The 24,737-nt window shown below is 38.8% G+C and overlaps 1 protein-coding gene across 2 annotated transcripts in view; it reads left to right on the top strand.

The window, feature by feature from the left end:
• SEMA3C (semaphorin 3C) overlaps positions 1-24,737 on the top strand; it is a 144,212-nt gene that overhangs the window by 11,122 nt on the left and 108,353 nt on the right. The window contains exon 1 of one of the 2 annotated variants that reach the window (XM_038741278.1): positions 7,206-7,289. The exons of the other annotated variant lie outside the window; for it this stretch is intronic. The gene's annotated coding sequence lies outside the window, so the exon portion shown is untranslated. Of the gene's footprint in view, positions 1-7,205; positions 7,290-24,737 lie in introns of those variants that run through there. 2 annotated transcript variants of the gene reach the window in all.

Here is a 24,737-nt window from a genome sequence, read left to right as displayed (position 1 = left end):
AAAGGAAAAGAAACATAAAAATAAGTTATAATGAAATGCAATATCGTACCTGTACTTTAAAGTTTCTGTTGGCTACTGAAAATAGACAGATATAAAGACCTTTAAACTGGACCAGAAGGAATTTATTTAACTACGAGGAAGAGTTTTTTCCCCCTAGAGGATTGTTAAATACTGGGATTAGTCACTGAGTGACGTTTTTGAGAGTATTAATAACAGATGAGAATACTTAGCAGCCACGGTTTTAAATCCAAGCTGGGTTTGTCCCAGATTAGTTGACATTTAAGGCATTAGTCTTTCATTTTAATAGTCAAGAGACTGTCCTATAATTTTGTTTTTTATGTTGTGACCTTTGTCGGTTTAATCAAGATTATCATATTTTCATCAAGTGTGTAGTCTTTACTGCCTCCTAGAATCTATTTTTTATGGGTTTTTAAGCATTTACTCTGTATCAAGCCCTGTTCAAAGCACTGGGGTCGGACATAGTCCCTGACCCATGTGGTGCTCACAGTCAAAGTAGGAGGGAGAACAGGCATTGGACTCTACAGTTGAAGAAACTGAGACACAGAGAAGTTAAGTGACTTGTCCAAGGTCATACAGCAGAGTGGCAGAGACAAGTATAGAACCCAGGTTCTTTGATTCCCAGACCTCTACTCTTTCCACTAAAGTACCATGCTTCTCTATTCTTGCACCTGGTTTATCCTGAATAAGGGCAATGCTTCAGTCATGACAACTCCAGTATTATTTTTTTTAATTTACTTATGAAGCAAAAGAATGCAATATTTTAGGGACTATAATCACAGTGAAAAGACATCAGAATAGCTCTCCATTTTTTCCATCTTCAGAACATTCTTTACATAAGAATTAAAGAACAATCATTTTGGTTTTCTTGTTATTGACACAATAACAAGTATGAAAAAAGCTGCAGACTGACACATTCTGCCTATTCATTCTCATTGTTTTTGTGATTTTACTGATAGTCCACTCACTTTTCATAACAGCTACTCTAGAAAAAGTTGGAAAATGAAAGGGACATTTTCTGTGGAACAGTAATTGTTAGCAACAAACTCTAAAATTTAAAAATTCCAAGTCATGTGCTGGTTTTGGTGGCTACACTTGCTCTATGATATTTACCTATTTAGCTATATGGCAGTTTGTTTCTTTTCAGAAACAGTAAGCCCTATTCCCTCTTTGTTAACACTGATAGTGAATAGTGTTTGAGGTGCTGAAGAATACTCTAGGCATAATTCCAGTGGTAGTCATTCAATTATATTTGTTATTGCACATACTGTGTGCCAAGTACTGAACTAAGCATTTGGGAGAGTAAAAAACAACAAACACAATCCCTACACCCACAACGAGCTTGGACCCCGTCTTTATCCCATGGTACTCACCCCTAAGACAAGTGTAACTGAAGGCTTTAGCAGGGAAATTAAGCCTTTTTCCAGCAACGCTGAGGCAGGTTGTTGGCAGGAAAATTTTCAAGTAATTGTGGTAGTGTATTTCTTCCTTTCTAGGTCAGGGTACTCCGAGATCTCCCATTTCCACCCAAGAGAGTACCTACCTAGAAAACACTTGTAAGGGCAAATGTAAGCATCCATGTGAATGATAATTGTTCAGTTAAACTGGCCAGAATTAAACTATAATACTATGTGGAATTAATTCAGTGTTCTCAAACATGCACATTTTGTCTCCCTACAATTACTGCATGACTTCAAATATATTCACATTTGTGGTAGTCAGTTTAATAAACTGGGAAAAAATATTTCTTAAATGGAGAATTTGAATCGACACACTATTGTTTGACAGGCATCTAGATGAGTCAATCTTATTTACTGAGTGCAAACTGTGTGCAGAGAACTGTAATAAGCAAATCTGGTTCACTGAACTTATCCTCTTGTCAGTGACCTTATTTGGAAGAATATAACAGAGTTGGTGGACATATTCTCTGCCCACAAGGAGTTTAACAGCTTAAAGGAGGAGACAGACATTAAAGAACTGTTATCTACGTAGTGCTGTGGGACTGAGTGTGCTATGTAACTGAAATATTGGACAAGAATTCCTCTTCCATTTCTTGTACTCAGATGAGATGAACTACCAGAGGAAGAATATCAGTCTTTAACAAGATGACAAGAAAATACAGGAACTAAAGTGTCAAGAGGAAGTAAGGTCAATGACAGGCAGATAATAAGTTCAGTGAACCAGATTTGCTTACCACATATTCCAAGCCTGCATCGTCCTTCAAATTTACTGACTGAAGCCAACCATAGCTAGCTATGGTTGGTGTCCAGAGATGTGAAAAGGAATGAAAAAGACTAGATGTGAAAAATGATCTATCATACACCTAAGATAGGTAGACCATAGCACATATTTTGCATCATGGAATTCTCACCTTCATAATAGTCTCCAGACTTTTCCTCCTACACAAATGTGATCGTATCACTGGGTTGCATATCAAAAGTCAGGATTAGTTGAGGGCAGCTGCTGAGGTAGTTCTTTGAAGTGGATAAGCTGGCTGGGAATTGTGACACTATGAGATCACCAACAACTAATGTATACATTGTGCTTCAGGCTGCCTTGAGTCTCTAGAGTTTTAATGAAAACTCAGAGCCAATGAATCAATCATATTTATTGAATGCTTACTGTGTGCAGAGCACTGTATTAAGTGCTTGGGAGAGTACATCACAACAATGTAAGAGACACAGTCCCTGCCCACAGTGAACTTTATGAGGTTGACCCATGAGGTAAACCAAACTAATTTTCTGTGTAGCAACCACTCAGGAAATCACTGGTCTAATGATAGGTGTGTTCTAATCCTGCTGGTTCCACTTGACTGCTGTGTGCCCCTGGGAAAATCACTTAACTTTTCTTTCCCTCAATTTCCTCGTCTGTAAAATGGGGATTCAATCTCTGTTCTTCTTCTTCCTTAGACTATGAGCTCCATGTGCGAGAGGGACCTTTGTCTGACCTGATTATCTTGTATCCACCCCAATGCTTAGTAGAATATTTGTCTCAAAGTAATCACTTATCAAATCAGCCAATCATATTTGAGAGTTTACAATGTGCAGCACAATGTACTCAGTGCTTAACAAATACCACAGTCATTATTATTAAATCTATGCACCCAAATCAAATAAGCAGCATGGCCTAGTGGAGAGAGCACATGCCTGAGAGTCAAAAGTACCTGGGTTATTAATCCTGGCCCTCCCACTTGTTTTTGTGATTTTGGGCAAGTCACTTCACTTCTCTGGGCTTCAGTTACCTCATCTGTAAAATGGAGATTAAGACTCTGAGCTTCGTGTGAGATATGGACTCTGTCTGACCTGATTAACATTATCTACCCCAGTGCTTAGAACAGTGCACAGCTCAAAGTATGTGATTAACCAATGCCATAAAGAAAAAAAGTGTTTGCTTCTATAATCTGTCACGTCAGATTCATGGAGATCAGTAAATTTCCATCTGTGGCACTTGTGTAACAGACACCATGGAGGTGAAAAAACTATTTAATAGATCATTAAAACAAGGCAAATTAATGGTGTAAACTTAGCCACAGCCAAACGTTATAATAATAAGGATAACAATAATTTAACATTAGGTGTTAAATCGTTGATATTCTGAGTGTAAATCAACTATTGAAGCTTAACCCATATGTGTATTTAGCACAAACTGTAACATCTGTCCTTGGGTTGGAAGATAATGTATATATATATATATATATATATATATATATATATGTATATATATATATATATATATATATTTTTAATGTAGAGGTTGCTGATAAGGCCAGTGCATGATCATCTATCTCCTCCATTTCATGTGCCTGTAGCAACTGTCCCTGCTACATGGTGAAATGGCTACTCTAATAATGCTTAATTCTAACCTATGGCCTATACCCTTGTTTGGGTCAAACCCCTGGGGAATAGCCTAACCCAGACATTCCTGAGCCATGTCTGTCTCAAACCAAGCGTTGGCCCTCAAGTGCCACTTGAATCACTTTGTGAAGCTGATTGAATTCTCCTGGACACCAGGACAACAACTTTCCAAATAGGATCCACCTAAATCAAATTACATTGCTTGAAATTCCTGCATCAAAATCCAAAAGTGAATGTTGAGATGTATTGGAATCATATGTAAAATGGTGTATAAATAGATTTGTTCTGAATAGCTTCAAGCCTTGGGCTTCTATCCATCTTTTCCACATATTAAGACCCAAGAACTACGCTTTTTTTTCCCAAACTGTTATAGGCAAAATCTGCCGAAAGTCCAGAAAAGCAAAGTGGAAGCTAACAATGGTTGCGTTGTCATCCGCAAACAGCTATTTTGAATTTTATTAGTAGAAAGCAATTAAGATTTTATTTTCAAGCCAAGGTCTTGGATTTCCTTCAAGACAATACTTTCAAGGACCGGACAGGGCTTTAGTTGGCATGGAGAGAGATCTTTAGCTGAGATTTTTTGATGACTCTAAAATGAACACAGCTGGAATTCTTTATTTAAGCTGATTCTCTTAAAAGCTGTTTTTCCTGCCACTGTTCGGGATAATTACATCAATTGCATCTTTCCATGACTACATGGAACCTGCTGCTATGACAGGTCTTAAACATGCATGACAAATTTGCTTGCACAAACTGTTCTGAGAATTCAGTCACTCTTTAATAACTGTAATTACTGCAATTTTTCCTATCAAAAAAGTATTGGAACTGTCAACTTCTGCATCCAACTCTGCCCTGGAGAAAAAGGAGATAGAGTGGCATGGGTGGGATAAGATTCTTCAGTCCTGTTCTGGATACTGGAGCCGGAGGCCTTCTGAACTGCTGTCTTGTCATAGCAAGAGGGGCTTGCTCTCAACAAAAATAAAATGGAAGTACTCCTCCTAGTTATTTAAGAAATAAAATTCCTGTATGTAATGGATAATACTTAAATAAATCTGAAGTTGTGTGCCATTAGTGTGAGTACTTGGCCCTTTAGGGATATATTAGTTTAATTATGTTTTCTACAGGGAACATGTCCACCAACAAGGCAAAGAAACATGCTTTACTTATAACTCATGGCAGCTGCCTCTGCCTCATTTTTACGTATGCTGCTCTACTTAAATTCATATTTTCCACGTCTGTCCAAAATATTCATTAGACACATTCCTGTCTGTATTTATAACCTCCTTTTACAAATTTTTTACTCCAATTTGTCCTGTCACAAATATTCCATGTCTATTTTGTATCTGTTATTTTTCTAATCACCCTCTTGATATAAGTTTTGAAAGAACTTGCTCCTCATATATTTTAGCTTCTCTTTGGAAACCCAAAATGAAATAGAAAATGTACTTTTCATTTATGTCCCACTGCCATTTGTTCTTATATCCTTTCTAGCTCTGTAAGTAGGGGGGAAATATCACCATGATTACATTCACATTGCTCACAAACTCTTGACTATATCAGCTCTGATGAGATCCTTGTGGGCAGGAAACATAACTACCAACTCTGCGTTTTATACTCTCCCAAGTGCTTAGTACAGTGCTCTGCACACAGTAAACATTCACTATATTCTATTTATTGCATCAGTGAGATGTCTAGCAGAAACAGGGTTAAATGCTCTTACTGGTTCAATTTTATGTCCTGTAGTTTGACAATTCCACTGAGTGCCTTTTAGTACTAGATGGAAACATTTTTAAAGAACATAATCACCTTTTGGTGTTCAAATGCACAATAAACATTTGGTTTATTGTCTAAAATTTTGGGTCTAAAAGGAGATTTTAGACCTTTACATTTTAGCTTTCACCCTGACCATAAGGTAGATTAGACCCCTTCCCACAGTTACATCTGGAAAGGTTATATACATCAAGCTACATTGTAGGATCCTAGAAATGAGATGTTCACTCACAAGTTAATGCACTTTTTTCCAGATTTGTGACACATAGCTTGAATCCATTTGAAACAGTACAAGCTGTGAACCCTGACTGCTCTTGACACTTTTCACTCTTACCTGGAAAGTCTGGTTAAAATGGATCATTGGAAATTGAGGATTAATTGTGTGCAAAATTATCAGGCTCATTGTTGCACAGCAGTTTTGACTGCTTCTTTCCCCTTTTTACAGGAATTACGTGAGCCTTGAATTCCTTTCTCATTAATAGCTAACTGAACAGGGTGTGAGGCATTGCAATGATGTTCCAGTAATTATGAACTTAATGAGACTAGCCCTCCAGCTTGGGGTGTTTACTTTCTTGTCTGATAATAGTTGTTCTCAGAACTACCTTTCACTTACAAAAAAGCAGCTGAAGGTATTTATGACCGCAATGACCCGCCTGCATTATCTGCTCCTCTAACTGCTCTAGAGTGGTTCACTTGGAGAAAGATAGTCTTGGAAGCAGAAATATCTTGGACTGGCTCAGCACCTTTTTCACTCGTCTGGAGTCACAGGGGCAGAACAGTGTTGGTTTGGTTGCCCTGCGGCTAATACCTTTTAAGGACACAGAGCAGCTGAATATAGGGGTCCTGGCATTTGCCTGGTCAAGGTGGCAATACTAAGAAAAGGCTTTTGGAGTGCATGCCAAGGAGTTGCTGGTGTCAGCAGCTCTCCTCCAAACATTTTTTCTCTCCCCCTTATGTATCTCCACTAAGGAGCCCTGGTCTGGGACCCACTCCTATTTAGCTGGGCTGAGTGATATGTAAGCACACCAGGTAGACCTTCAGGGATGGGCACTGAATTAAAGATCAATAACCCATCTGAGACCCACCTCCCTCCTACCTAGATGCTTCAAGCCACTGGGTTGGGGTTTTATGTTGATGCTGTTTTCAGTTTTTTTTTGTTTGTTTGCAATTGATCCAAATATTATGAAATTTTGGAACAGGTTATGGGCAAATAGTCATGGGATTTCTGACAATTTATGTCACGTTTTCTTTAAAGATGATCCCTGCTCTCAAGCACACAATGTACTAGCAGGGCGACCTATACTGTTATGGAGAGGGGGAAGTAATGATGCTCCAATTCACTCAGAATTGAATATGACAAACATCAAATATATGGGGAGTGGTGTGACTAATGGATAAAGCACACACCTGGGAGCTAGAGGACCTGGGATATCATGACATTTACATGTCATATGATGTCATAAGGGGGAGGAGAAGGGAGAGAGTCAGCAGTGGGTAGCAATAGGTAGAACATCTGGGAAGTTCCAGAAGGTAGCTACCAACCTCCAGCAAACCGCTAACCATGTCTACCGATTCAGGAGCCACAAAGACCCCAAAGTGTCCTGGGATATGAGCTGACAATGCTCTGACCAGAGAATCCTCACCCAGGTATGCTTGATGGAAGAAGTTTCCATTTCTGACAGAACCGGAGACAAGTGCCCCCATCCTTGATACTCCTGTACTTTGGGGCAGTTTTCTGCATGCTCCTATCTCTGCCCTTCCTATCCACAAACCCAGATTTTCACTCTCACCAACTCCAGGTTCAGAGAACGATAGAATAGGGGAGACTGCATTTCAAACCCTTCCCTGGCCATTACCTCGGGCCACTTGGGAGCTAATTGCCAACAGGAGAAGCTGACAGGTGAAGGGTATTTCATACAACCAGTGCTTGTCTTCCCGCCCCTCCATTATATCTCTCATTAGCAGCGTTAGGGAGGAAAAAGAGAACTGAATTTACCTCTGGTCATGGTAGAAGATCAAGCTTGACTAAGATGTCTGATCAACATACTTCAGTCCCCTTCATGTAGGGATTGGGTTTTAACTGTTTAGCTCATCAGGGCTCACTATTACTGCACTGGGTGTTTTGAAGATGCCAAGCCACTTTAAAAATTACCAAGATGACCTAAAAATATATCTGTTTTATCAACAATTATAAGAGAATTAAAAAGGCACTAAGTGCATTCTTTAAGAAAAATTGGAGTGACAAATACTGCATTTTAAGTAGATGGCTTCAAGCATCTTGAGCAAACCACCTATATGAAGGTAAATGAACTAGTTTTTGCTATGATAGGAAGGCAAATACTAAGCAGGCATGGACCCTGCAGTATTGTGTGGTTACTACAAAGTCTTAATCATTTTCAGGCATTTTACTTAATCTTCAGGATTGGGACTGAAATCCCCTGGTCACTGAAGCCATTAGCATGATTTAGCCATCAATCTTCAAGTGCTTTAGGACTCAAATCCCTGGACAGGTGTTAGTGAATGTTATGAATACCAATGAAAACAGAGCAGAGAGGTGCTGAAACTGATTTTTCTGAGGAATTTAGACGGTTGTCTCATTCTGACAAACAAGCAGAATACATTGGTATAATCTATGCCTGATTTGTGAGGGGGTTTTTGTTGTTGTTCATTAGGGTTAAATTGTGCTTGTGGGGGGTAAAATTTGGATTATTTTCTTCACAAAGAACTCTGTATTGAATTCCGAGTCATTGAGAGGTTATATGTCTCAAGTTGAATGGCCTAGTGGAAAGAGCACAGGCCTGGGAAGCAGATACCTTGGGTTCTAATCCTGGTTCTGTGACTTGCTTGCTGTGACCTTGGGCGAGTCAGTGTGCCTCAATTTTCTAATCTCTGAAATGGGGGATTAGAGGCAGGTTTTGAATGCCGGTCCTCTGTCTCCCAGGCTTACTCTCTTTCCCTCAGACCTTGCTTTCTTTAAGGATAATCCCTACTCTCAAATACACAGAGCACTAACAGGGAGGCAGACGGTTACAGAGAGGAGGACATAATGATGCTTCAATTCACCCAGATTGGAATATTGCAAACATCAAATATGTGGGAAGCAGTGTAGCCTAGAGGATAAAACACATGTCTGGGAGACAGAGAAACTGGATTCTAATCCCAGTTCCACCACTTGCCTCCTATACGACCTCAGACAAGTCACTTAACTTCTCTGTGCTTCTGTTTCCTAAACTGCAATGGGAGATTCAGTGCCTGTTCTCCTTTTCACTTAGACCGTGAGCCCCATATGGGACAGGGACTGTATTCACCCAGATTACTTTGTGCTGCCCTGTGTTAGGACAGGGCTTGGCACATAGCAAGTGCTTAACAATTACCATTGGTAAAGAAAACAAACAAAAATCACAAAGCCATCTCTGGGAATAAAGCACCAACACTCCAAGACTCCTATGAAGAGTAAACTTGGTTTTCTTCATATTAATACAATCCACAGGGACATAGTTCAGTGGGGTATGTGCCAGTTACCATACTGTGCTGAAACATTCAGGATAGGGTCACTTACTTACAAATAATGGAGGACCTTAGGCAGTGGTAGAGGGTAGGAAAAGCCTGTAGATTGGCAGTACAGTCAAGTAAAACTACCAATTTAGCTAGTGGAAAGGTGCAAATTATAGGAATCTGGGAACCCAATCCAACCACAGGGCCTAGATGTCAGAGGACCTGGGTTCTAATCCTGACCTTCACACTTACTTGTGACTTTGGACAAGTCATTTAACTTATCTGTGCCTCAGTTTTCCCACTGGTAAAATGGGGATTCAGTACCTGTTCTCCCTACTACTTACACTGTGAACCCCATGTAGTACAGAAGCTGTGTCCCATTTGATTTTTTTGTATCTATCTTAGAAATTACTTGGCATACAGTGCTCAACAAATATTATCATTACTATCATTAGTATTATCATACATAATAAAAAACCATGTGGGCAGGTATTCCTTGTTTAATCTATTGTGCTTTTCCAAGAGTTTTGTAAAATACTTGGTAAAAAGGAGGCACTAGGAAAACATGGTTCAATCAATTGTATTTACTGAGCATTGGCTGTGTGCTGACCACTGGCCAAACAGCTTGGGAGGGTGCAGTATAACAGAGTTGGTAGATAAGTTCCCTGTCCACAAGGAGCTTACCAGACTTGATTGAACGGTCACAGTTTTGTGGATTCCCTTGTGCTTCATCCACATTTCATTTGTATTCTCTGTAAGTAAGAATCAATTGAGATTCCAAGTATTTTTGGGAAGTGTATTAAATAACACTTTTAAGACTGGTAGTTAAGGACACTAACATGTCTGTCTATTCTGTCTGTTAATTAACATTTATTCACAATCCAGGGTACCTAAAAGTTACAGGTGTTTGGGATTCAGAAACTCAAAGAGCATTTTGAATAAATCCGATTAATGGCAGTATTATTTGCCAATTACATAACCTCAGGAGTTTAATTTACTTGAAAAAAAAAGAATCACCTTAATTGCTATGCTATCCTCAGAGTCTTTGCCAGTAAAAACTACCTTTAGGCATTTCTAGACACAATTTAGATTTGGAACATTTGATTTTCCTTTTTATTTTGCTAGTAGGCCTTGCGGATCCATGGAATGGTTTTAGGGAATTGGCCTGCTGCCATTCTAACTTACTTTGTATTATGCCCCTTGACAACTGGCAGATAGCAAGGCTCATCCAACAGTGACCACAGAGGGGAAAAAATGCACTTGAAAGTTCATGAGGAGTTTAGAGAAATAGTCCTTTTCCAAAGTCATACTTCTGCACTTATAAACTATTGTTATATTTCATTTTGTTCATTATTTTTTAAATTAAGCAAGCAGCATGACATGTTCTGGTTTCCCAAGAACAATAGGGGGAAATGGGGTATTTGCCCTGTCATAGCCAGACAAGCCTCCCCATAGCACTTGTGTATATTTGTACATATTTATTACTCTATTCAGTTTATTAATGATGTGTATATAGCTATAATTCTATTTATTCTGATGGTATTGACACCTGTCTACTTGTTTTGTTTTGTTTTTTGTCTCTCCCTTCTAGACTGTGAGCCTGTTGTTGGGTAGGGACCGTCTCTATATGTTACCGATTTGTACTTCCCAAGCACTTAGTACAGTTAGCACTTAGTACACTTAGCACTTACACACAGTAAGCGCTCAATAAATATGATTGAATGAATGAAGGAATATCCTCTGGAGAATGAAATGTTTTGTAAAATCAGTCTTCTGAGGTGCCAAACTTTCTAGAGAAGAGGCTTCAAGTGATGAGGGCTATAAAATGAGTTCTGTGCTCTGATTTGGTATAAATGACCACACAGGCTCTGGTCTTCCTTGTGTTGTAGGATAGTTCAGCGGTTAGCCTTACACTCATTGGAGAATGAGTCTTGCAGCAGAATGGCCTGAGGGGAAGTTGAATTTGGTCAAAGACAAGTCACTGTAATATCGCTCAGGGTTCAAAGTCTTCTATCCCCAGTTCTTAAATGCAGGGATGAGGCAGAACCAAATTGAAATAGGAAATGTCCAGTTTGGTTAGAGAGCATCAGGATAAAACTCTAAGGCATGGAGCCTCTTTCATCATTCCCTTTCAAGCCTAAAATCTAAGCAATAGAGGGGTTCAGAGCATGGAATGATCCAAATCCACAGTGTGAATCCATAAGTAAAGTCATCAAACCAATCAACATTTACCCAGCAAAGTTCTCTTTTTAGTGCCAAGATAACACGGCAACAGCACCTTGAACTCTTAAAGCCTTATTGCATTGACTAGAAAGTGAGAAAAGTAAGGCTTGAGATCAAACGGAGTATGGAGAATTAAATCTCTGCAGTAACTCATGTTGTTCAACATGCAAAAGAGTTTGACTCAAAAAGTTTGACGGAACTAAGTGGAGGAATGAGTCATTGGTTTATTAACTGAAGAGGTAAATTACAAACTATCCTCGCAGGATGAGAACTGTCTAATGAATGGCAGAGCTATTCCAGAAGAAGAATTCTGGTAGTTGAGATAACTAAACAGTCTGGCTGGAAGACATGGTGTCCTTTTAAATGACCATTGACATTTGATTCCCTTACAGTGGATTAAGGTCAGGCCTGGCTTCCAATGGTGGATGAGGCTACTACCTCAAGGTCACACTGAGGGGGGCAGGGTGGGATGTGGTCAACAGCAGGGAAAGGGTAGTGGTTGTGGTTAAAGATATGGGCAGCAGCAGTGTAAGGGGAAAGAGCTGGGACTCAAATGTGGAATCTATAAGTCAATGATGATCAAAAAGGGGAAGGAATGTTTGGCACCTTAATGAATGGTAGATGAAGGGAAAAGGAACAAGGCTGGAGAAAAGAGATACAAAAATATTGGGCTAAAAATGCTGCAGGAAAGGTGCCCTTTACAGCACTTCAGTGTAGCGGGGATTGTGTGTGGTTCATAGTAAGCTTTGTTAAACTCTGTAGAAACAGCCTTTTTGAGAATGAAGAAAACCTTCTTGGGACATGAACGGCTGGATAATGCTGTAAAGATAGAAAGTAAGAGTCAATTTCCTATGCTTAAAGAAGTTACCAAAGTTCATTAACACAGGAGGCTTTGGAAGGAAAGTTGGATGATGTTTGCACACAATTAATTGCTGAACTTCCTTAAAACTCTCAGTGGAATCTGTAACTTGCTTGGTCAGTAAGGTTATGCTTTATAGTAGATTTGTTTAACATTCTCCATTTGTTTCTTTTAAATTTCCTCCGTTAGCTCCTAAACTATATCTGGGATAGACTGCATTTTAACTGTTTAACAAAATGATCATTGCAATATCCCAGAATCGTTTGTATTAAATGCCTCCTCCAATTTAAAATCCACTTTTGGGGCTGGGTTATTTTAAAGGTCCTGCCATCGCTTGCTTCCTAGGATGTGCAACTTGTGACAGACTTGTATTAGGAAAGCTGGATGAAAAGAACAGTGCAACACACTGTCAGTTGATGTGGGAAATATTAACCAGGGTGGAAAGTAATACTATCTCTTATTAGTTTGTTTATTGGTTTGTTTTTTCTGGTGTTTTTTTTTTTTTTTTTTTTTTTTTTTTTTTACCAGACAGCTGTTAAAGCAGACATAGCTGACTGGCTTTCATTTTACTGCTTTCTGCCCATAACATTTACATATTTTCCTCTTCCTTATGAACACAATGCACAGAACTGTTGGTTCTGGCTTTAAGCCACATGCAGAGTAAGCTTCATCAGTCTAGGAAAACTTTGGCCAAGTTCTAATTCAACTGAATGGAGGTTTAGCAAAAGATCTAGAGTTCTTTAAATTTGCCTGTTTGCTACTGCTAAACAACAGAGGGAGAATCAAGCCATCAGTGCTTGATGTCACTTGTTATTAAAGCAAAGTCCCTCTTAAATAAGGCTGGTTTGCTTTCCTCAAAGGCTGATATTCATTAACAGGAAGGACTTGTGGTCTCATGAACCAATGGGGGAATCCCATTACCGAAAAGGTGTGGCATGTTAATGAAAGGGCCAGATCATCAATCAAACAGGAAGGCAGCTAGAGAGGAATTACAGAGAACCATTTAGGATTTAAAAACATTCAAAACAAAAAAGGTAAAAAAGGTAGTTTTATCTTCAGCTCCCTGCCCGCAGAATCTAAGTGCTACTTACACAAACACTTACAGAGAGCAATGGTGTGGGAAGATAGATTGATTCACTATAGTAATTGTGGTATTTAAGTACTATGTGCCAAGCACTGTAGGAGCTGAGATAAACATTTATACAAGGAAATTTCAGTACACAAGATTCTTATACTGCCTACATGGAGGAGCATCTAGCATAGTGGAAAGAGCATAGGCCTGAGCATCAGAGGACCTGAGTTCTAAATCTGGGTCTGCCACGAGCCTGCTGTGTGACCTTGGACAAGTCACTTAACTTCCCTGTGCCTCAGTTACCTCATCTGTAAAATGGGGATTTAATACCTGTTCTCCCTCCTACTTTGATTGGAAACCCTGTGTAGGACAGCAACTGTTTCTGACCCAATTATTGTGCATTGTGTGTGCTTGACACATAGTATGCACTTAATAAATACCATTATTGTTATTATTAGTAGTATTTTTGTTGGGCAATCTCTACAAATAACTGAGATCCACATAACTGAGCTTCAGGCTATTCGGGTAAGAAGGTTGGAGTAAAATGGCTTTTAAGCCTCAGGTTTTAGAGCTGCTTGCCCAGAAGCCTGGGACCTCTTGGGAACCTCTCTGAATTCAGTTAAGCTCTCTATATACACCCAGAGTAATACAGCCAGGACTTTAAGCAACTGTGCCAGACCCTGACTTGAATAAGGCCTCAAATTCAGAGTACTTATCACCTGACCTCACCCATTTAAAACCTAGTGCTTAACATAAGTAACTTTTTAGTACACATCTGCTGTACTAACTGTTAGAAAGAAATGTTAGAATTTATTCCAGGGATAGCAATAGTTAGAAACACTTCCAAAGCATGATATTCTCGAACCAATTACAGTCTCTTGGGGTTTGTCACTCTAAGAGAAACTTGGGCTTACAATATTATGCTAAGAACCACTGCACTAGAAAAACTGTGAGCTTTTGGTATGTGTATTCCATAAGAATAGCAAAAGGTGGTGCCTTGATAACTGATGAATAAAAGTAGTCAGCTAGCAGAAAAATCGTTGGTGAATGATTGAGGGATTGCTTTCTAGAGATAGGTATTATGACTTCCTTAGCATGCTGGGTTATTCATTCTCCAACCTCTGAAACTTTGTCGATGGTCAGTATTTACTGTTCATGAATTGCTGGTAAAGAAATAGATCTTTTCTGCCGCACCCATTCAAGGGTGCTTTGTCTTCAAATATGAAGATAAGTTCCACTGGTACTACTTCCATTGTTTTTGTTTGTTTTGATAATCAAATTGTAGGAGGTCTATTGCTCTTTTTTTAAGGTTCTCTGTAGATTATCAGATGCTCAAGGTCAGGAACTGTATTTTCTTGTTATAAAATTTTTCTTTCTTTTACTCTCCTAAGGGATTGGATAAGTGCTATTCAAATGAAGGAATGCATTTATTAATGTGCTCACTTTCTCTTCTGAGTTATTTCAAAAGGGTATCTTTCCAAATTGCACTTAGAACATAGGATTCTATTTCTGATGATCCTCAGAAGAGGTTTCTTAGTCCTCTGCATACGTATGTCAGAGAGACCTGTAACCCATATACAATTCCAAAATGGAATATGGTAGGCTGAAAAGTGTTTGTGTAGAGCTAGAGCCCTTTAATAAATCAGAATTTAATATGCAGTCCTGTTTTCTCTGCTAGGAGGCTAATATGGGACAGTAAATATAATTCAGAGTAGATACACCAGTAACAACTACCATTAACCACCATAAACCTGAAATTTGGGAATGATTGGAAAAGGTCTTTTTTTGTGTGTCTTAGGAGAACTATAGTTAATGAAGTCCAGATCTAAAAAAAAAAAAAAACCAGATTCAAGTTCAATGAAAAGAAAGCAGAGTTGTATATGATTTTAGACACTCAGACTTCCAGTTACTGTTGTCAGTCTTTAGAGTGGGAAAAAAAATGGCAGAACCCATGGGTCTTAGGCCTGCTTAAATTGTCTTGCTCTATATTTGTCAAATTTGCTGAGCATCCATGAGCACCCAGGTCAGGGTGTAACATTTAGTAGCTTTATCTCTATCTTGCTCCCTTAATAAAATCAACCTGAAGGTAAGCATGCTTGTTTCCTAGCGATTGGGCAGCTGCTTATACTTTCACATAGGAAAAAATAACTGCCAATTCCTCAGGCTCTATGCAGACTGACGCTGCTCTTCTCTTATTTCTTCCTACCTGGGTTTTGAACATTTGTCTGAATTGACACCACACCAGTCTTCTTGCCACTAAGTATAATTAGGGAATGAGACAAGTAGAAAAATCAAACCTCAATTTTGCTGTTTTTCAGTTTTGGAAAAGCAGCAAAGAGTAAATTCCCTCTATCCTATCCCAGGGTCTAGTAAACCATTATCTCCCATTGGGTGACCCTCCAATTTGTTTATGTATGAACATTTTCCACAATAAGACAAATCTTTCTCTTATTTCCCAGCAAAAAAAACAAAAACAATTTATACCATTTTTAATATCTGTTAAGTATAGAACAATACAATTACTACTGCAAATACAACATAATTTTGTTGTATTGTACTCTCCCAAGCACTTAGTACAGTGCTCTGCACATAGTAAATGCCCCCCAAAATATGATTAAGCATTTATTATGTGCCAGGATGGGATAGGTGCTAGCTAATTAGGTTGGAGATATTCCATGTCCCTCATTGGGCTCACAGTCTTAATCCCCATTTTACAGAGGTGGTAACTGAGGCACAGAGAAGTGACCTGTCCAAGGTCATACAGAAGGCAAGTGAAGGAATTGGGATTAAAACCTAGGTCCTTCTCACTCCCAGACCTGTGTGCTCTATCCACTAGGACATGTTGCTCCAAAATGTATCTTCTTGTAATGGAGTATTATGGTATTAAGCTGTATCTTCCCCGAAACTTATGTACTAAACCCTATGCTAAATAAAGCCATTATTAATAATAATGATGGAAGACTATGCAATCCAGTTGGCATTATCATTTAAATATTATCATTATTAAAATTAATAATAAAATTATTATTATATTTAAGCACTTACTATGTGTCAAGCACTGTCCTAAATGTTATCCCTGTCCTACTTGGGGCACACAGTCTAAGTAGGATGGAAAACAGGTATTGCAACCCCAATTTACAGCTGAGGAAACTGAGGCACAGAGAAGCTAAGTGAGTTGTCCAAGGTCACACAGCAGATAAGTGTCAAAGCTGAGAACCCAGTTCTGGCATGGGGTTTATAGTCTTAATCCCCATTTTACAGATGAGGTAACTGAGCCCGAAGACCTTAAGTAACTTGCCCAAAGCCACACAGCAGACAAGTGGCAGATTCGGTATTAGAACCTATGACCTTCTGACTCCCAGGACTGTGCTCTATCCACTATGCTATGCTGTTTAAGGGATTGCCTTATCACAAAAATATTTAGCAATACACAACAACACCTAAGCCCAAATCTCTATCTTTTCTTGTCGACACAATCCTGTTCAAACAAGTAGGAACTATGCTTTGCACAGGAAATATGACCAAGAAAGAAGCAGAAAATGCCATTTGAATCATGTCTTCACTTTTGAGTAGATGGCCAACATGACATAATAGCAATATATCTCTGTTGAATATAGATGTCTGAATTCTCATATGTCAACATACATTTGTTTATGGACCATTCTCTTTCTTTTTTTCAATATTATGAGTACTACCCTGTGATAAATTCATATTTTTATCTGAGTTTTTAAAATTCAGCATTGCAATTCCTATTCAATGTACTTTATACAGAATTAAGCCTTAAGTGTCAGCATTTCCATGGTAGGTTTGTAAAGCAATGATTTATGATCCACTCTGAGGAGACTGGCTGCTAAGCCTGGAAACCTTGGATGAGATCATAGAATTAAATCATTGTGCAATGAGTAAGAATACAGGAGGCTGTAACAGCTCATCAACCACGTGAGCTTTAGGAAAAGAGAAAGAGCTGAGGGAATTAAAAAAAAAAATAGTAGCAGTCTGTGGTTAGTCTACTGTGAACCACATAGCTGGACAAGGAACAGAGGACAACCAAATTGATGTGGAAAATGAAACAGCTTCTTTATAGGAATATATAGAAAACATTAGATTCCAACCTTGGAAGACAAAGATGGCAGAGGAGGGGGAGAGACAGGGATGGTAGCTTTGTACAAAGCAGTAGTAGCAGGACCTATAAGGGTCTATTGGATGCAAGGCACTGTACTAAGTGCTTGAAGGAATTCAAAGCAAGTGACACATTCTCTGCCTACTAGCAGCTTATATTCTTATAGAGGGGATAGACATAAGAATATTTACTAAATAAAGTAAATAATTGAATATGCAATTGGATATTCATATAGTGTTAGGGAAGCAGCATGGCTCAGTGGAAAGAGCCCGGGCTTTGGAGTCAGAGGTCATCGGTTCAAATCCCGGCTCCTCCACTTGTCAGCTGTGTGACTTTGGGCAAGTCACTTCACTTCTCTGTGCCTCAGTTCCCTCATCTGTAAAATGGGGATTAAGACTGTGAGCCCCACGTGGGACAACCTTATCACTTTGTAAACTCCCCAGTGCTTAGAACAGTACTTTGCACATAGTAAGCACTTAATAAATGCCATTATCATTATTATAAGAAGAACATAGAATCCCATTCCACAAGATCAAAAAAAAAAAAAAAACAAACCTTGAATGGGATAGTAAAAAACAAACTAAGGAAACACTTTTTTTGTCCAATGGATGAGAAGCTTATAGTATTCATTTTTTAAAGGTATTTGATTATGCATTTATTATGTGCCAGGCACTCTATTAAGTGCTGGTTTAGATTCAAGCTAATCAGTTTGGACACAGTTCATGCCCCATATGAGGCTCATTTTCATAATCCTCATTTTACAGATGAGCTAACTGAGGCACAGAGAAGTTAAAAGACTTACCCAAAGTCACAGAATAGACATTGGAGTGGATGAAACATCGGTCTATACCCTATAGTGATGTTTCTTATGGTCTTGTGTTCTTATGAAGAAAATAGATATTAAATGGGAGACCTGGGGGAAAGGAGCGTTAGGTTAATTATTCATTATTTATCATACTGGACTATTCCCTTAAAAAGCCACACATTTTTCTCTTCATTTAATACTTTGCAGAATTTCTTTACAACTGAGTAATTAGAAAAAATTATCTTTGAAAAAAAAAATGGGAATCTGAGAGACAGAGTGGAAGCAGAAATATGTGCCCCTGTACATTTTAAACAAAGGCAGGACATCCAGTTCTCATTTTTCTTCATTGCTAGATTTTTCACATTTGGATTCATCAGACAAGGAGCAATCTGTTGAGTGTTTCAACTGGATAATTTAAGGATACATGTTTATTCTTTAAGGACACAAGCTCAAAAATCTTTGTTTCCTTCTCATCTCAAACCAGCCCAGTTCTCCTCTGAAAGGCTTTGTTCTTTCCCCAGGGAAAGATTCAGTTCACCCCTTTAAAAGTGTATGTAGACACTTGCTAATTGGTCTCTTCATGAGCTTTTTTTAATTTTATCTATGAAGATGAGAAGAAAGAATAGTCAGAACCTGAAAATCCCTTTTACCTAAGAGACTTAGAACAACCAGCCTAAAGGCTGTTTCACACCTTATCTCCTGCATCATATGTGAACAATTACAACCCCTCCCCACATCACTTGCTAAAACTCAACAGTGCAGGGAAAATGGTTGTATGCTAGAGAAGCAATGTGGCCAATGGATAGAGCCAGGGACTAGGAGTCAGAAGGACCTGGTTTCTAATCCCAGCTCCTCCACTTCTCTGCTGTTTGATCTTGGCCAAGTCACTTCACCTCAGTTACCTCATCTGTAAAATGGGGATTAAGACTTTGAGCCCCATGTGGGACATGGACTGTTTCCAACCTGATTAGCTTGTATCTAAAGCTCTTAGAACGATACCTGGCACATAGTAAGTGTTCAACAAATACCATAAAAAATTTACAAATGTGCTGTCCATGACATTTCAGTCACTTGAATTCATTAAGATTGAAGATTGTGAGAATTCTGGGAAACTTGCTTGGCCTGGGACTACACTTTTTAAAGTTCTGCCAGCACCTTGTATGACAGACTGTGGATTTTAATGTGGTGTATTTTTGGAAGTCCATGAACTCGGAAGCTATGTCCTAAGCCAGTTGGGAAAAGTTCAGTCACCACCGAACGTGGAGTTCTAAAATATACAGTATATACAGTGGAAAAATGTAGCCAAGCCTCAGCTCAAACGCTGAACCAAAATGAACTGTATTCATTGTCAAGAATTTGGACTTGGTTGTTTAGATTGTGGTTTCCCAAGTTTTATTTTGCCAAGACCCATATGGCATATCCATTTAGTGAGTCTCCTTTCATTTGGGGTTGCTTTTTTGACAATACTTCACCTTTTCATTATGCCCCTTAGCCTGAGTGACTTAATTTCAGGCTGTTCCTTAGTTTTCTGCAGAAATAATAATTTTGAAAATCTACTTCGAGGTAGTTCATTCCATAAGACTGTCTTTCTTTTCTATCAGCATGGAAGATTTTAATAAAGAAGTGACAGCAATGAATGCTGAAACTTTGCATTTTGTAGCAGAAGCCTATGGAACTGGAATAATGCCCAGATTCCCTAAGACATCAGAATTTTCTCTACCCCAACTGTCATTCTTTAAATAAGTTGGCTTTTCAAAGGCCATCTTCTTTGACAGCACTGCTGCCTTGCCTTGAGACCCCTTTCGATCATCATTTAAATTTGCTTTCAGGAGTTTCCTGGCTATTCTGCAGTTATGAAACTAAAATAAAGATAAATGTTGTAGACTTCAGAAACTATTTTAGCCTGGAAGAATCTGCCATAATCTCTTTTTAGGTTAGATGGTTTTCTGCTTTCCTGTCAGGTAAAATTATTTTAGCAAAGAGGGTGCATAGAACAGCGTCTGTAAAACTTGGTTCAGTGCAGCAAAGAGGGCAGCCAATCTTTGGCTAATGTTAACTGTTGATTTATGATTTGACATTTCATTCATTTATTCAATCGTATTTATTGACACTTACTGTACTAAGCTTGGGAAGCACTCTTTTCAATGAACTATACAAATGGCTGGGGAGAGGAATAAGGACCAGGTTCAAACAAAGTTCTGGCCCCCAGGACACTCACAAGCTCAAGGAGACAGAAGCAAAAATGGTCAGTTCAGCTAAAGGAGTGATTCCACAATGGTGACAAAAAAAAAAAGGAATAGAGCAGTAGAAAACTATTGCTGAGAGGAAACTGCCTCCAGGGTCCTCACCACTCCAAGCAGGGTTATCCAAAGTCTAAATCACCAAAACCCTTCCATCATTCTTGTGCCCGCCCCATTCATTCAGACTGGAATTTTTCCCAGTGATGGCCAGTGTTGGGATAAGAGGGAGATGAAGGCTACTGTGCATGCTATATGCCCCCTTGGACCCCACTGATAGAAGAGCTTCTGGTTTCAGACTATGCAGCCAGAATTCTGGAGTCAAATGGCAGTTGGTAAAAATACATGATCACTAAAAAAGCAAAAGATACCTTTCACTTATACTTGAGAATACATGTCACGGTCAATAAACAATATTTACTGAGGGTCCACTTGGAGCAAGAATGGTCCTAGGAAACACACTTTTATTTGATATATGTAAAACAAGCATTTCACTTGGTTGTAAATCAAGGTAGCTTAAACACAGAATGAATTTGGATGACCAACTTAGCAGTGATTGATGCGCTCATCTAACCCAAAGACAAGAAATAATATGCCTAAAGCCGATATTCATTGCCTTGCCTGCTACAATATGTAAGTGCACTTCATTATTAAGAGCATTTAGATAAGTCCCTGTTTCTCTTATCTGGAAATAACAACCCAAAATACAACTCCAATGAACAAGATATTTTTTTCATCATTGTCAACATGCTCTATCCAACAGTTCCAAGCTAGAGCCATCTGTTTCAAAGTCTCAAGGAAGAAAATTCAAGGTGGAAATTCCACCTTGTGCCACTAGTCGCTTTATAGTAATGGATGTTTATAACAGTAGGATTTTATAAACTAATAGTAGATCTTACAATAGCATCTCATTTAAATGAAAAGTATGTACAGCCAGAATATACTCTCCAAGGCTGGAAAGGATGAGTATTTATAAAAGAGAATCAGAATGGTCACTTTTTTTTTTCTGCAACTAACATGCTATCCACTGGTAAGTCATGCTGAGACTTACTTGTGTAAATTGGTTTTAAAAATCTCCCAAATCAGCGTGGGTCAATGCTTTATTTATGCAGATTATTCAGAGGTAAAGATCTGATGCGTAGTTGTTTTGCCAGCATGCTGAGCTTTATTTTAAATCATCACCTCAGTAATTAATCTCCATAATAAAACAAAGGTAAATTGCATTTCAGGTAAGACCCTATGGTACATAACTACAAACACTAAATACCCAAAACCAAGTAATTTAACAAATTCTATCTGAGGGATAAATGGTAGGGGTTTTTGTTCATTTGTTTTTGTTTATTTATTAAACATATACAGCAATTAATTGTTACTGGAGAACTTCAATCTCTAATTTGGTGAGAGTGAATAGCTTTCGGGTGAAACAACTAGCTTTTTTCAAGGACATTTGCTGAACAAAATAATTCTTTGTACTTTGTGGGTAGTGAATGTTTCCTTGGCAGGTTCTTCAAGGACAGCTAGTCTATGTTTTTTCCTTTGTATGTGCCATTCTTGATGTTTATTATTCCATAATTCTATAAGCAGTTTGTCTATAGTTTGAATGTAATATTACAGCACTGGTTTTGAAGTTTCATCGCAAAGTCTTGTTACCTTTTATGCAAAAATTTGTAATGCACATCAAAGCATATTATAAACATGCAGAGGATTTCTCCTCACAAGAAACCCAGTCACTGTTCTCTTTCAGTCAAACATGTGGTTATAGTTTACATCAAAGACTTGGGTTACCTTAACTCAGTGTTGATGAAAAGCTCTGCCCCTGTTTGCACAAGACAAGACCTTTCACATTCACCCATCAACCTCACACACTAAGGAGCTTGTGCTGTGGTGGCTCCAGTACTGGCTTCCCGCATACCTGATCGGAAGTGCTCTACATGAGGCCCGATTCACAGCTCATCCTCATCTCAAAGGGCTCTCTCAGTTCTGGGAAGAAAGCTGGAGCCAGTGTGGGTGAATTGGAGTTACTCAATAGGATGTTGATTGGCATTTAACAGCATGAAAAGCTATTTTAAGAAAGTATCTTCAATTGAGTTAACAGGACTCTGGTAAATAACTTGGCATCAAACTGCTTAAGAAAATAACCACTTCATCACCATCATCTGCACTTTACTGAGCACCTACTGTGTGCAGTTCAGTTTACAAAGCACTTAGGAGAGACAGCAGCATTGCCTAATGGAAAGAGCATGGGACTGGAAGTCAGAGATCCTGGGTTCTAATCCCTTCTAAGCCACCTGCTGTGTTATTTTGGGCAAGTCACTTAACTTCGCTGAGCCTCAGTCCCCATATCTATAAAATGGGAATTCAATACCTGTTCTCCCTCCTACTTAAACTGAGAAGCCCGTGGTATCTGGTTATCTTGTATCTACTCCAGCACTTAGTGGAGTACTTGACACAGAGTTAAGTGCTTAACAAATATAACTATTATTATTATTATATACCTTTTGTTATTGATTATGTAGCCACCAGGATATTGATAATTTGTCAAGTAGCATTTAGTAAAGTTACTAGGTAACTATGAAGGCAACCTAATTATTAAATAATTGGGATAGCAGGTATCAAAATTTTCATGTTATATTTTGGAGAAAATTGGCATTTTTCTAGGCAGAGATTCAGGCCTGTGAGTTTGCTGACTCACCCAAAGACAGGAATGGCAATGGTGCTGTATTGTACTTCCCCAAGTATTCAGTACATTGTTCTCAATAAATGTTAAAATTCAGCTCTAATGTCTCTGAGTTGGATAACCATCACTCTCTCCCCTAGTAGACCGTAAATTCCTTCAAGGCAGAGATTGTCACAATCTCTACTGTACTCTCCAAATACTTACTACTGTACTCTGTACAGAGTAAGCGCTCAAGAAATATCACCGATTGAGTAGAACATTAGCCAAATTGCATCTGGCAAAAGGATTCATTCATTCATTCAATCGTATTTATTGAGTGCTTACTGTGTATAGAGCACTGTGCTAAGCACTTGGGAACTACAAATTGGCAACATATAGAGACGGTCCCTACCCAGGAATCTGAAGAAATGGGAAGGTAAAAAAGGGAGGAGCTGAGGGCAATGTCTAGAGATAGGCGATGTTATAATTTACTTCATGAGAATAAAACCCAGAAGACCTATTAAATGAATGGTAGGATGATTTAACTGGTCTTTGCCAATACTAGAGAGAAGGGATTGCCCAAGGCAGCTGGTGAATCACAAACAAAGAGCTAACTCTCAGGATAGCTATAATGTAATTATTTATTTATATTAATGTCCATCTCCCCCTCTAGACTGCAAGCTCATTGTGGGCAGGGAATGTGTCAGCCAACTCTGTTGTACTGTACTCTCCCAAGAGCTTAGTAAGCTCTCAGTAAATACCACTGATTGGTTCATGGTATATTCCTTGCGTGGTCCTGATTTATATTTCACATTTTAAAACTCCAATCATATATGCTCGATCTCTCCCATTTATAAGGACATCCTGAATTTGTCATTTGATAAATGAATGGGAGATTTTGAGTGGTGCGATGCTGTTTGAGAACCATCTAGGAAACCAGCATGATGGCTTTGTTAGATACTGACCAATTGATGGAGCTAAGATTTCTGATAGGGTCAGTTACTGGAACATGTTAAAAGTAGCAGTACTTACTGGATGCAATTTCATTCTAGAGTTTTCCCAGTGTAGCCCAGAAAAATAAATGAAAATGAGAAATAAATGAAACTTCAAAGTGGCCAAAAACTTCTGGTTCAGTGCTGAAACTACTAAAAGGTTGAGATTTCCCTAGGCCAGTGGAGCTGTGGACTAGAGACAAATTTTAGACTGGGCAAATTTTTGTGTCTATAATTTCCCCTTCCATGTTCCCCACCACCTGAGGCTGTGCCTGTTCTGGATGCTACTGAGGAAAACTACTAGCAACCTCTCCACCTCCCCCTGGCCCCCGAACCCCACAACTAGTTGCCACTTCGAATTCATAGATATTCAGGAGGATTTAAACTACATCATCCCATAGACTTGACCAAGACCTTCTTTCTCTCCATTTCTCCCTCTTATACTTGACTGAACAGGATGGTGCTCACAGACTCTAATATGATGGACTGAAAATTCTTTTGTTGCAGTTCCAAAGACACACAAAGATCTTTCAGCCAGGCCTGGCCAAATTATTTATTTGACTAGGACTTTAGAACTAGCCAGGATAGATATCTCCTTAGGGCCCCTTCCCTGCACAGATATGCTCCTGGAACCAA

Source organism: Tachyglossus aculeatus (genome assembly GCF_015852505.1).
Source record: "Tachyglossus aculeatus isolate mTacAcu1 chromosome 12 unlocalized genomic scaffold, mTacAcu1.pri SUPER_6_unloc_1, whole genome shotgun sequence".
Lineage (NCBI taxonomy): Eukaryota > Metazoa > Chordata > Mammalia > Monotremata > Tachyglossidae > Tachyglossus > Tachyglossus aculeatus.
This window is presented reverse-complemented; position numbering and strand designations above follow the sequence as displayed.